The sequence below is a fragment of the Callithrix jacchus genome, chromosome 22 (assembly GCF_049354715.1).
Source record: "Callithrix jacchus isolate 240 chromosome 22, calJac240_pri, whole genome shotgun sequence".
NCBI lineage: Eukaryota > Metazoa > Chordata > Mammalia > Primates > Cebidae > Callithrix > Callithrix jacchus.
Genome location: NC_133523.1, coordinates 4017745 through 4027173, shown reverse-complemented (window position 1 = coordinate 4027173; position 9429 = coordinate 4017745).

Sequence of the window (9429 nt, the reverse complement as noted above, 5' to 3'; positions counted from 1 at the left end):
AAGGCTCCCCCGCCTCCCCTCGGCCGCGTCCCCCGCCCCTCCCCTCCCCCTGCGCTCCCCTCAGAGGTGACAGAGACCTTCAGCTGTTCGGGGAAGGGAGGGAACCGCTGCCCGCGGAGGGTAGCGGGGCCGGGGGCGGGAGTCTCCGGGGCCGAGGCCGCGGCAGCTGGACACTGACCCGGACGTCCGAGACTGGCCGCAGCGAGCGCGGAGCGCGGGAGGTGGGGATGGGCTGGGAGGGACACAGCTGGGGAGGGGGAGAAGGAGGGAGGGGAAGGGGTGAGGGAGGGGAGGGAAACATTGACCGGGAAATGGGGGACTGGACTTGACCGCCAGAAGGGGTGGTGAAACTGACCAGCAGAGGGAGTGGGAATGGCCACCACGGAGGGTCGAAATGGAACCGATGTCTGGCGGTGAAACTGACCGGGAGAGTGGGGGTGTGGAAATTGGTGGAGAGGTCACTGGCTGAAATTGATATTGATGCAGCCAGGAGGAGGAGGGGGGCAAAGGAAGGGAGGTTGGGGATCGGGCTTCCCCTCCCCCAAGAGGGCTCCGCTCGGTCCCCCACCTCCCCAGGGGGCTAATCTCGGGCAGGGGGAGGGTTTGGGGCAGCTGGCCTGGGGAAGGGAGATGGTATCTGTGTCTGGAGCCTGTCCTCGGCATCTGTCCCTTTGTGGCCTTCTGGGAGGGGGTGGGGGCGGGAAGAGGGGCAGAAGTGAGAGGGGTCTGGCCTGTCCTGGCCGCCTGTTGTCAGCTGCCGTTGTCTGAGGGTGAGGGTGAGAGATTTAGGGGGTGGGAGAGGAAAAGGGGGCCACTGGCCAATTTTCCAGGGCAGAACCGTCTTTTTCTTTCTTTCCCCATGAGGGGGCTTGCCCAGTTCCCCCTAATGACTGGAGTGAGAGAGGGGTGGTCAGGAAGGATAGGACCCCAGATTCTCTCCTCTTGTGGCCAGCCCCCTGGTTGGGCGTGGGTCATAGCTTGGAGGGGACAGTTGGGGGACAAGAAAGAAGTCAGAACCAACGCTGCTATGACTGGGCCTCCTGGCACGCTGGCGGGGCTGGGGGCAGGGTCTGTCACTCGCTGAGTGTTGGCTTACTTATTTGAAAGATGTGGTTTCTACCACAAAAACCCTGACAGCTCGAGGAAGGATCCCAGGAGACAGCAAGTTATCACCCAGCTTCCTCATTTTATGGATGGGGAAACTGAGGCATCGGGCCAGGAGGGACTTGTTCAGAGCCACTCTACAGCTCATTCTGCCTGCACATTGCCATGGGGCCTGGCCTAGGTGGAACTGGCATCTCTCTCTTTTTTTTTTTTGAGATAAAGTCTGCTCTGTCGGCCAGGCTGGAGTGCAGTGGCCCCATTTCCGCTCACTGCAAACTCCGCCTTCTAGATTCAAGCAATTCTCCTGCCTCAGCCTCCTGAGTAGCTGGGGTTACAGGCACCCACCACCACACCCCGTTAATTTTTGTATTTTTGGTAGAGACAGCGTTTTACCATATTGCCCAGGCTGGTCTCTAACTCCTGACCTCAGGTGATCCACCCACCTCGGCCTCCCAAAGTGCTGGGATTACAGCGTGAACCACCGCGCCCGGCCTGGTGTCTCTTCATGGAATCAGCTCTGCAACTTCTCTCCATCATGAGCTCCATTTTCCAGATGGGGAAACTGAGGCCTGGAGCCAAGAAAGCAAAGCCCCTGAGGGCTGCAGGCATCTAGACCCTTCTGCTCCTCCCTTCCCTGCACTGACTGTGTCCCCCAGCACAAACCTGTTGAACTGCTTCCGGCCACCCTCACTGCCACCCCACCCTTTCCTATCAGTGATCATCAGTGACAAGGCTGCATCCCCTTGAGGCAGCCAGGGAGCACAGCGGGTAATTGTCCTGCTTTCTGTCAGCCGCAAGGCAATTCCAGGGTACCAGGATGAGCTGTTGACAGATCTCATCAAATCCGAGTTGTCTCCCTGCCGGATAAAACTAGATGTCTGGGGTATAAATATTTGAAAGGGGCCTTCTAATTACAGTCTGTGTCAGGAATAGCAATTAGAGGCCCCGGGGCCAGAATCAAACGGCATTTGACTTTCCGATGCTTTGGAGCTGGCTTCTCCTGGGGCTTCCCCCTCACCCTACCCCAAGGAGGGGAGTGGAGAGACGCTGGCACTGGCGGGGAGGGGCAGGAGGAGGCGGAGGAGAAACAGATCCAGGCTGGAGGTCCCCTCTCCTTGCCCTGTGACCTTGAATCAGCCATATAAACTCGTGAGCTTTGGGTTTTTTTTCTTTTTCTTTTTTTTTTTGAGCCAGGGTCTCACTCTGTTGCCCAGGCTGGAGTGCAGTGTTGCAATCACAGCTCACTGCAGCCTCAACATCCCAGCCTCAAGCAATCCTCCCATCGCAGCCTCCTAGTAGCCAGGACTACAGGTACGAACCACCACACCCGGCTAAATTTTTTATAGAGACAGGGTCTTGCTCTGTTTCCCCGGCTGTTCATGAACTCCTGTCTTCAGGAGATCCTCCCACCTCTCAAAGCGCTGGAAATCCCAGCACTTGGGCCTCCCAGAATGCTGGGATTACAGGCTATGAGCTTTGGATTTCTCACCAGGAAAGGCGGGAAAGCAGGGAGGGCTACCAGGAAGTGGGCACAGAGTGGGTAATAACAAGGAGGTGGGCTGGGCTGCCGGACCCTCCTTCCCTGGCATTCACCGTCAGAGACGCAGCTGATGGGGGGCTCCTCCAGGGTGGGTGGGGCCCAGGGAACTATCCGGAGATTCTCCCGGGTTCCAGAATCCCAGCCTGTCAGACACTGGCTGGTGATGAGGTTTGTTTTCTCACCTGGTTAGTGAGAGAATAACAGCTCGCCACCGTTCAGCGCTTACGGTCAGGCACTGATTTTGGTGCTTTTTGTTTTGTCGCTTTTTGTTTGTTTCTTTGTTTTTGAGGCTGAGTCTAGCTAGCTCTGTCGCCCAGGGTGGACGGCACAGGTATGATCTCGGCTCACTGCAACCTCTGTCTCCCGGGTTCAAACGATTCTCCTGCCTCAGCCTCCTGAATAGCTGGGATTACAGGCACGTGCCACCGTGCCTGGCTAATTTTTATATTTTTAGGAAAGACTAGGTTTTGCCATGTTGGCCAGGTTGGTCTTGAACTCCTGATCTTGTAATCCGCCCACATCAGCCCCGCAAAGTGCTGAGAATAGAGGCTTGAGCCACCAGGCCCGGCCTTGTTGCTTTTTTTTTGAGATGTAATTAATTCACACTGGCCCAGCTCAGTGACTCATGCCTGTAATCCCAGCACTTTGGGAGGCCGAGGTGGGTGGATGAGCTGAGGTGAGGAGCTCGAGAGCAGCCTGCCCAGCATGGTGAAACCCCGTCTCTACTAAAAATACAAAAATTAGCCGGGTGTGGTGATGAGTTCCTCTAATCCCAGCTACTCAGGAGGCCGAGGCAGGAAAATCACTTGAATCCAGAAGACGGAGGTTGCAACGAGCCGAGATTGTGCCACTGAACTCCAGCCTGGGTGACAGAGCGAGACTCCTTTAAAAAAAAACAACCCGAAAAACATAATTCACGGATCCTACAATTCACCCATTCACAGTCTAGAATTCAGTGGTTTTCAGTGTACCCACAAGGTTGTGTGACCATCACCGCTAATTCCTGAACATTTTCCACGCCCCCCACAAAGAAACCTCAGACCCAATTAGCTGTCACTTCCCATCTCTCCAAGTCCTCTGCTCCTGGTAACCACAAATCCACTTCCTGTCTCTGTGGAGGAGCCTGTCCTGGACATTTCACAGGGATAGGATCATACACTGTGTAGCCTTCTGTGTCTGGCGTCTCTCACTGAGCTTGATGTCCTCGAGATGCATCCATGCTTGGGAGGCCGAGGTGGGAGGATCACTTGAGGTCAGGAGGTCAGGAGTTCAAGACTAGCCTGGCCAACATGGTGAAACTCCATCTCTTAAAAAAAAAAAAAGACCATCCACGCTGGGACCCGTGGGTTTTTTTTTGAGACAGTTTCCCTCTTGTTGCCGAGGCTGGAGTGCAATGGTGCAATCTCGGTTCACCGCAACCTCTGCCTCCCAGATTCAAGCAATTCTCCTGCCCTGCCTCAGCCTCCAGAGCAGCTGGAATCAGTCATGCATGACCATGGCCAACTAGTTTTTGTAGGTTTTTTTTTTTTTTTTTTGAGATGGAGCCTCATTTCTTCACCTGGCTGGTGTGCAGTGGCATGATCTTGGCTGCTGCAACCTCTGCCGCCCGGGTTCAAGAAATTCTCCTGCCTTAGCCTCCAGAATAGCTGGAAATACATGCGCCTGCCACTGTGCCTGGCTAATTTTTGTAGTTTTAGTGGAGACAAGGTTTCACCATTTTGGCCAGGCTGGTCTTTGAACTCCTAACCTCGTGATCCACCCACTTCAGCCTCCCAAAGTGCTGGGATTACAGACATGAGCCACCTCACCTGGCATTTTTTTCCCCTTGAGACAGAGTTTTGCTCTTGTTACCCAGGCTGGAGTGCAATGGCATGATCTTGGCTCACCACAACCTCCGCCTCCTGGGTTCAGGCAATTCTCCTGCCTCAGCCTCCTGAGTAGCTGGGATTACAGGCACGCACCACCATGCCCAGCTAATTTTTGTATTTTTAGTAGAGACGGGGTTTCACCATGTTGGCTAGGCTGTTCTTGAACTCCTGACCTCGTGATTCACCCACCTTGGCCTCCCAAAGTGGTGAGATTACAGGTGTGAGCCACCGTGCCTAGTAATTTTTGTAGTTTTTGTAGAGACAGGGTTTCTCTATGTTGCCCAAGCTGGTCTCCTGTTCCTGGGCTCAAGCAATCCTCCTGCCTCAGCCTTCCAAAGGGCTGGGATTACAGGCATGAGCCTCTATGCCTGGCCAGCTCTGCCTTCCTTAGCTCACAGTCTGATGGCAGAGACATGGCCTCACCCACAGAAGCCCTCAGTCTGATAGAGGAGTTGTGGCTCTGACTTCAGGGGCTTCCATTTGATGGGAGAGGTATGCCCCTACCTTGAGGAGTTCCCAGTCTGATGATGGAGACATGAACCTATCTTCAGGAGTCTCCAGTCTGATTAGGGAGGCAAGGTTCAACCTTTTAAAGCCCCCTGTCTAATGGAGGAGACGTAGGCCTGCCTTCAAGGGTCTCCAGTCTGATGAGGGAGGCATAGTCCAAACTTCAAGGGTCCCCAGTCTGATGGGGGAGGCACAGTCTAAACTTCAAGGCCCCCAGTCCAACACAGGAGGCGTGGCCCTAACTTACAAGGTCCCAGTCTGCTGAAGGAGACATGAGCCTTCCTTCTAAGGGCCCCCATCTGATAGGGGAGGCACAATGCAACCGCAGGCACAGCTCAGCTCCTGGACTTGCAGGGAGCCTGGTGGCCAAAGGCGTATCCTTGGAACGTTGAGATTCAAACCCAGGCCCTGTCCTTCCCTCACCCTGGAGGTCGGGGAGCCTCCTTTATCTGTAAATGGGGCAGCGACAGAGCATGTGCACCGGAGGGTGTTTGTGGACCTAGTGGGTGTCATCCCATTCCCAGATAGGGAAACAGGCTCAGGGAGCCCCACAGTGAAGCTGGAACTGGCAAACACTGGAGAAATGGCGTGGCCCCTCTTCTCCTGTAAGCCCAGGCTGGAGCAAGCAGCGGGCTCCAGCAGGAGGGGTCCCCGCCGCCCCTCCTCCCCGTCCCTCTGATGTGCTCCGGCAGCCAGGCAGCCCCGGAGGAGTTGATGGAGGAGAGCTGGGATGAGGGCTGACAGCTCCAAAGACGGGATGACAGACGCAGGCTGGTGGGGAACGGGTGCTGTCGGCAGGATGCGGGGAGGGCAGGCTTCAGAGGAAGAGGGAAGGGGGCCCTGGGAGGTGGGGCGGGGCAGGGCAGGGAGAGGTCCCCCGCTGATCAGCAGGGACACAGCCCGATGCATGGCTGTGCCTGCTCCTGTACTCCCTCAGCCCTGGGAACCCCCAAGAGGGAATTGGGGGCCAAGAGCAGAACTGCCTCCGAAACACAGGGTGAGAGAACAAAGCTTCGCAGGGAAACATAGAAAAAAAACAAAATTCCAGTAGCACATGAAACTGTGGGTGTGTGGTGGGAGGGAGGAGGCGGAACCTGGGGCTCCCTGAGCCCATTTCCTCATTGGGGGATGGGGTGATGACCATTCAGCCCCTTTGTGAATACCCACAACATGCCGGATGGTTTTGGGGGGCTGGGATGCAGGCACCAATCTTTTTGAGATGGAGTCTCGCTGTGTTGCCCGAGCTGGATGGAGTGCAATGGCGCGATCTCGGCTCACTGCAACCTCCGCCTCCCGGGTTCAAGCGATTCTCCTGCCTCGGCCTCCTGAGTAGCTGGGATTACAGGTACCTGCTACCATGCTCGGGTAATTTTTGTATTTTTAGTAGAGGCGGGTTTTCACCATGTTGGCCAGGCTGGTCTGAACTGCTGACCTCAGGTGATCCATCTGCCTTGGACTCCAAAAGTGCTGGGATTACAGGCGTGAGCCACCATGCCCGGCCCGAATAAACTTTTATTGTGTATGATTTACCCAATCTATGGTCTGTGAAAGCAGCAGCAAATGGACAAATACACGGGTTGCTGACAAGGTCTGTGCAGGTAAGAAGCTGAGAGTGTCTTCTGGCCAACAGCTGGGAGGGACTGAATGCTGACACCAACCACAAAGGTTTGGAAGCAGGTCCTTCCCCAGTTGGGCCTTCAGATGACACCCCAGCCCAGGCCTCAGCCTTAGCCTCCCAAGTAGCCGGGATTACAGGCACACACCACCACACCCAGCTAACTTTTGTATTTTTTTTTTTTTTGAGTCAGTCTCTTGCTCTGCCACCCAGGCTGGAGTGCAGTGGCACAATCTCAGCTCACTGCAACCTCTGACTCCCAGGTTCAGGTGATTCTCTTGCCTCAGCCTCCCAAGGAGCTGGGATTACAGATGACTGCCATGCCTGGGTGAGTTTTTTTTTTTTTTTTTTTTTGAGACAGAGTTTTGCTCTTGTTACCCAGGCTGGAGTGCAATGGCGCGATCTTGGCTCACCACAACCTCCGCCTCCTGGGTTCAGGCAATTCTCCTGCCTCAGCCTCCCGAGTAGCTGGGATTACAGGCGTGCGCCACCATGCCCAGCAAATCTTTTGTATTTTTAGTAGAGACGGGGTTTCACCATGTTGACCAGGATGGTCTCGATCTCTTGACCTCGTGACCCACCCGCCTCGGCCTCCCAAAGTGCTGGGATTGCAGGCTTGGGCCACCGCGCCCGGCCACTGGGTGAGTTTTTTGTATTTTTAGTAGAGACAGGGTTTCTCCATGTTGGCCAGGCTGATCTTGAACTCCTGACTTAGCTGACCCGTCTGCCTCGGCCTCCGAAAGTGCTGGGATTACCGGCGGGAGCCGCCACGCCCGGCCTGGCCTGTCTTGATTGGATACTGGCTGGACGTTAAAGCAGAAGACCTGATGAAACCACACCCAGCTGTTGTGTTTAGGTTGCTCAATTGTGGTTTAATTGGTTATGCGGCAGCAGAAAACAGGGAGAGCTGGGCCATAAACACCCCCCGGGCACCCCCTCCGCACCCTCAGAACCCACTCACCTCCGCACCCTCAGAGCCCACTCACCTCCGCACCCTCAGAGCCCACTCACCTCCGCACCCTCAGAGCCCACTCACCTCCGCACCCTCAGAGCCCACTCACCTCCGCACCCTCAGAGCCCACTCACCTCCGCACCCTCAGAACCCACTCACCTGCTTGTTTTGCCGCCACCACCACCTTTGGCATCCGTGAACTTTATTTGAACATAACACATAAAAGTTCTTTTGGCCATGCAGTGGCTCCCGCCTGTAATCCCAGCACTCTGGGCGGCCGAATCACTTGAGTTCACGAGTTCGAGACCAGCCTGGCAACGTGGTGAAACCCCATCTCTACTAAAAATGCCAAAATTAGCTGGGTGTGGTGGTGTGTGCCTGTAATCCCAGCTACTCTGGAGGCTGAGAGAGGAGAATCACTTGAACTTGGGAAGTGGAGGTTGCAGTGAGCCGCTGCACTCCAGCCTGGGTGATACAGTGAGACTCCGTCTCAAAAAAAAAAACAAAAAACGAGAAATTAAAATAAGAAGGGGTGTTGGAAGTGGGAGCTCAACCTTGCTTCCGCCAAGTGCTCAGGGAACATCTGACACACACAGGTTCCCTCCTTCCCTCTGTCAACTCTCTGTGCTCCCCGTGCCGAGGATGAACTTCCCGGCAGAGCTTTCTACCAATAGAGCCGGTGAGTTCATCCTTGTTGAGTATGTAAAGCTCAGCTGCTTTGAAGGGAAACTGTGGCACCTCCTATTTTTTTCAATTATTTTTTGAGATAGAATCTCACTCTGTTGCCCAGGCTGCAGTGCAGTGGGGTGACTTCAGCTCGCTGTAATTTCTACCTCTCAGGTTCAAGGGATTGTCCTTCCTCAGCCTACTGAGCACTGGGATTACAGGTGCCCACCACCACAGGCAACTCATTTTTGTATTTTCTTTTTTTTTTTGCCCATCTGCAACTGTCTTGATCAAGTTATATTTTTGTATTTTCAGTAGAGACGGGGTTTCACCATGTTGCCCAGGCTGGTCTTGAACTCCTGACCTCTGGTGATCTGCCTGCCTCGACCTCCCAAAGAGCTGGGATTACAGGCGTGAGCCACTGCGCCCGGCCTGTAGAATGTTTTAAAAAGAACACTATGAACCGTCTTTGAGGAGGCAGTTCCATTCCTGGCTGTGTATTCTGAGGTAGTTGCCCACATTCATAAGGACACACCCATGAGGAAGTTTGTTGTGACACTGTGTTTAGTGGCAAAATCATGGGGAAGGGACCCAATGTCCCCAGAATGGGAAGGCCGACCTCCGGCATATAGAATGGAATGGTATACTGTGCTTAAAAGCCCCAGACTCCAGCTGGGTGTGGTGGCTCATGCCTGGAATCCCGGCACTTTGGGAGGCCAAGTCAGCACTGTTTGAGGCCAGGAGTTTGAGACCAGCCTGGGCAACATAGTGAGACCCTCTACAAAAAAATTTTAAAAAATCAGGCAGGTGTGGTGGCTCTGCTTCTAGTCCCAGCTACTTGGGAGGCTGAGGTGGGAGGATCACTTGAGCCAGGGAGATTGAGGCTGCAGTGAGCTGTGACTGCACCACTGCACTCCAGCCTTGGGGAGAGAGCAAGAGCCTGCCTGAAAGAAAAGAAAAAAACCTCTGCCCAGAACAGGAACTGTGGCATGTGCCTATAATCCCAGGACTCTGGGGGCCGAGGCAGGCAGGCTGGTTGAAGACAGGTGATCGAGTCCAGACTGGGCGACATGGGCAGACCCTGTTTCTCAATTGGTGTTTTTTCTTGAGATGGAGTCTTGCTCTGTCACCCAGGCTGGAGTGCAGTGGCGTGACCTTGGCTCCCTGCAGCCTCAGT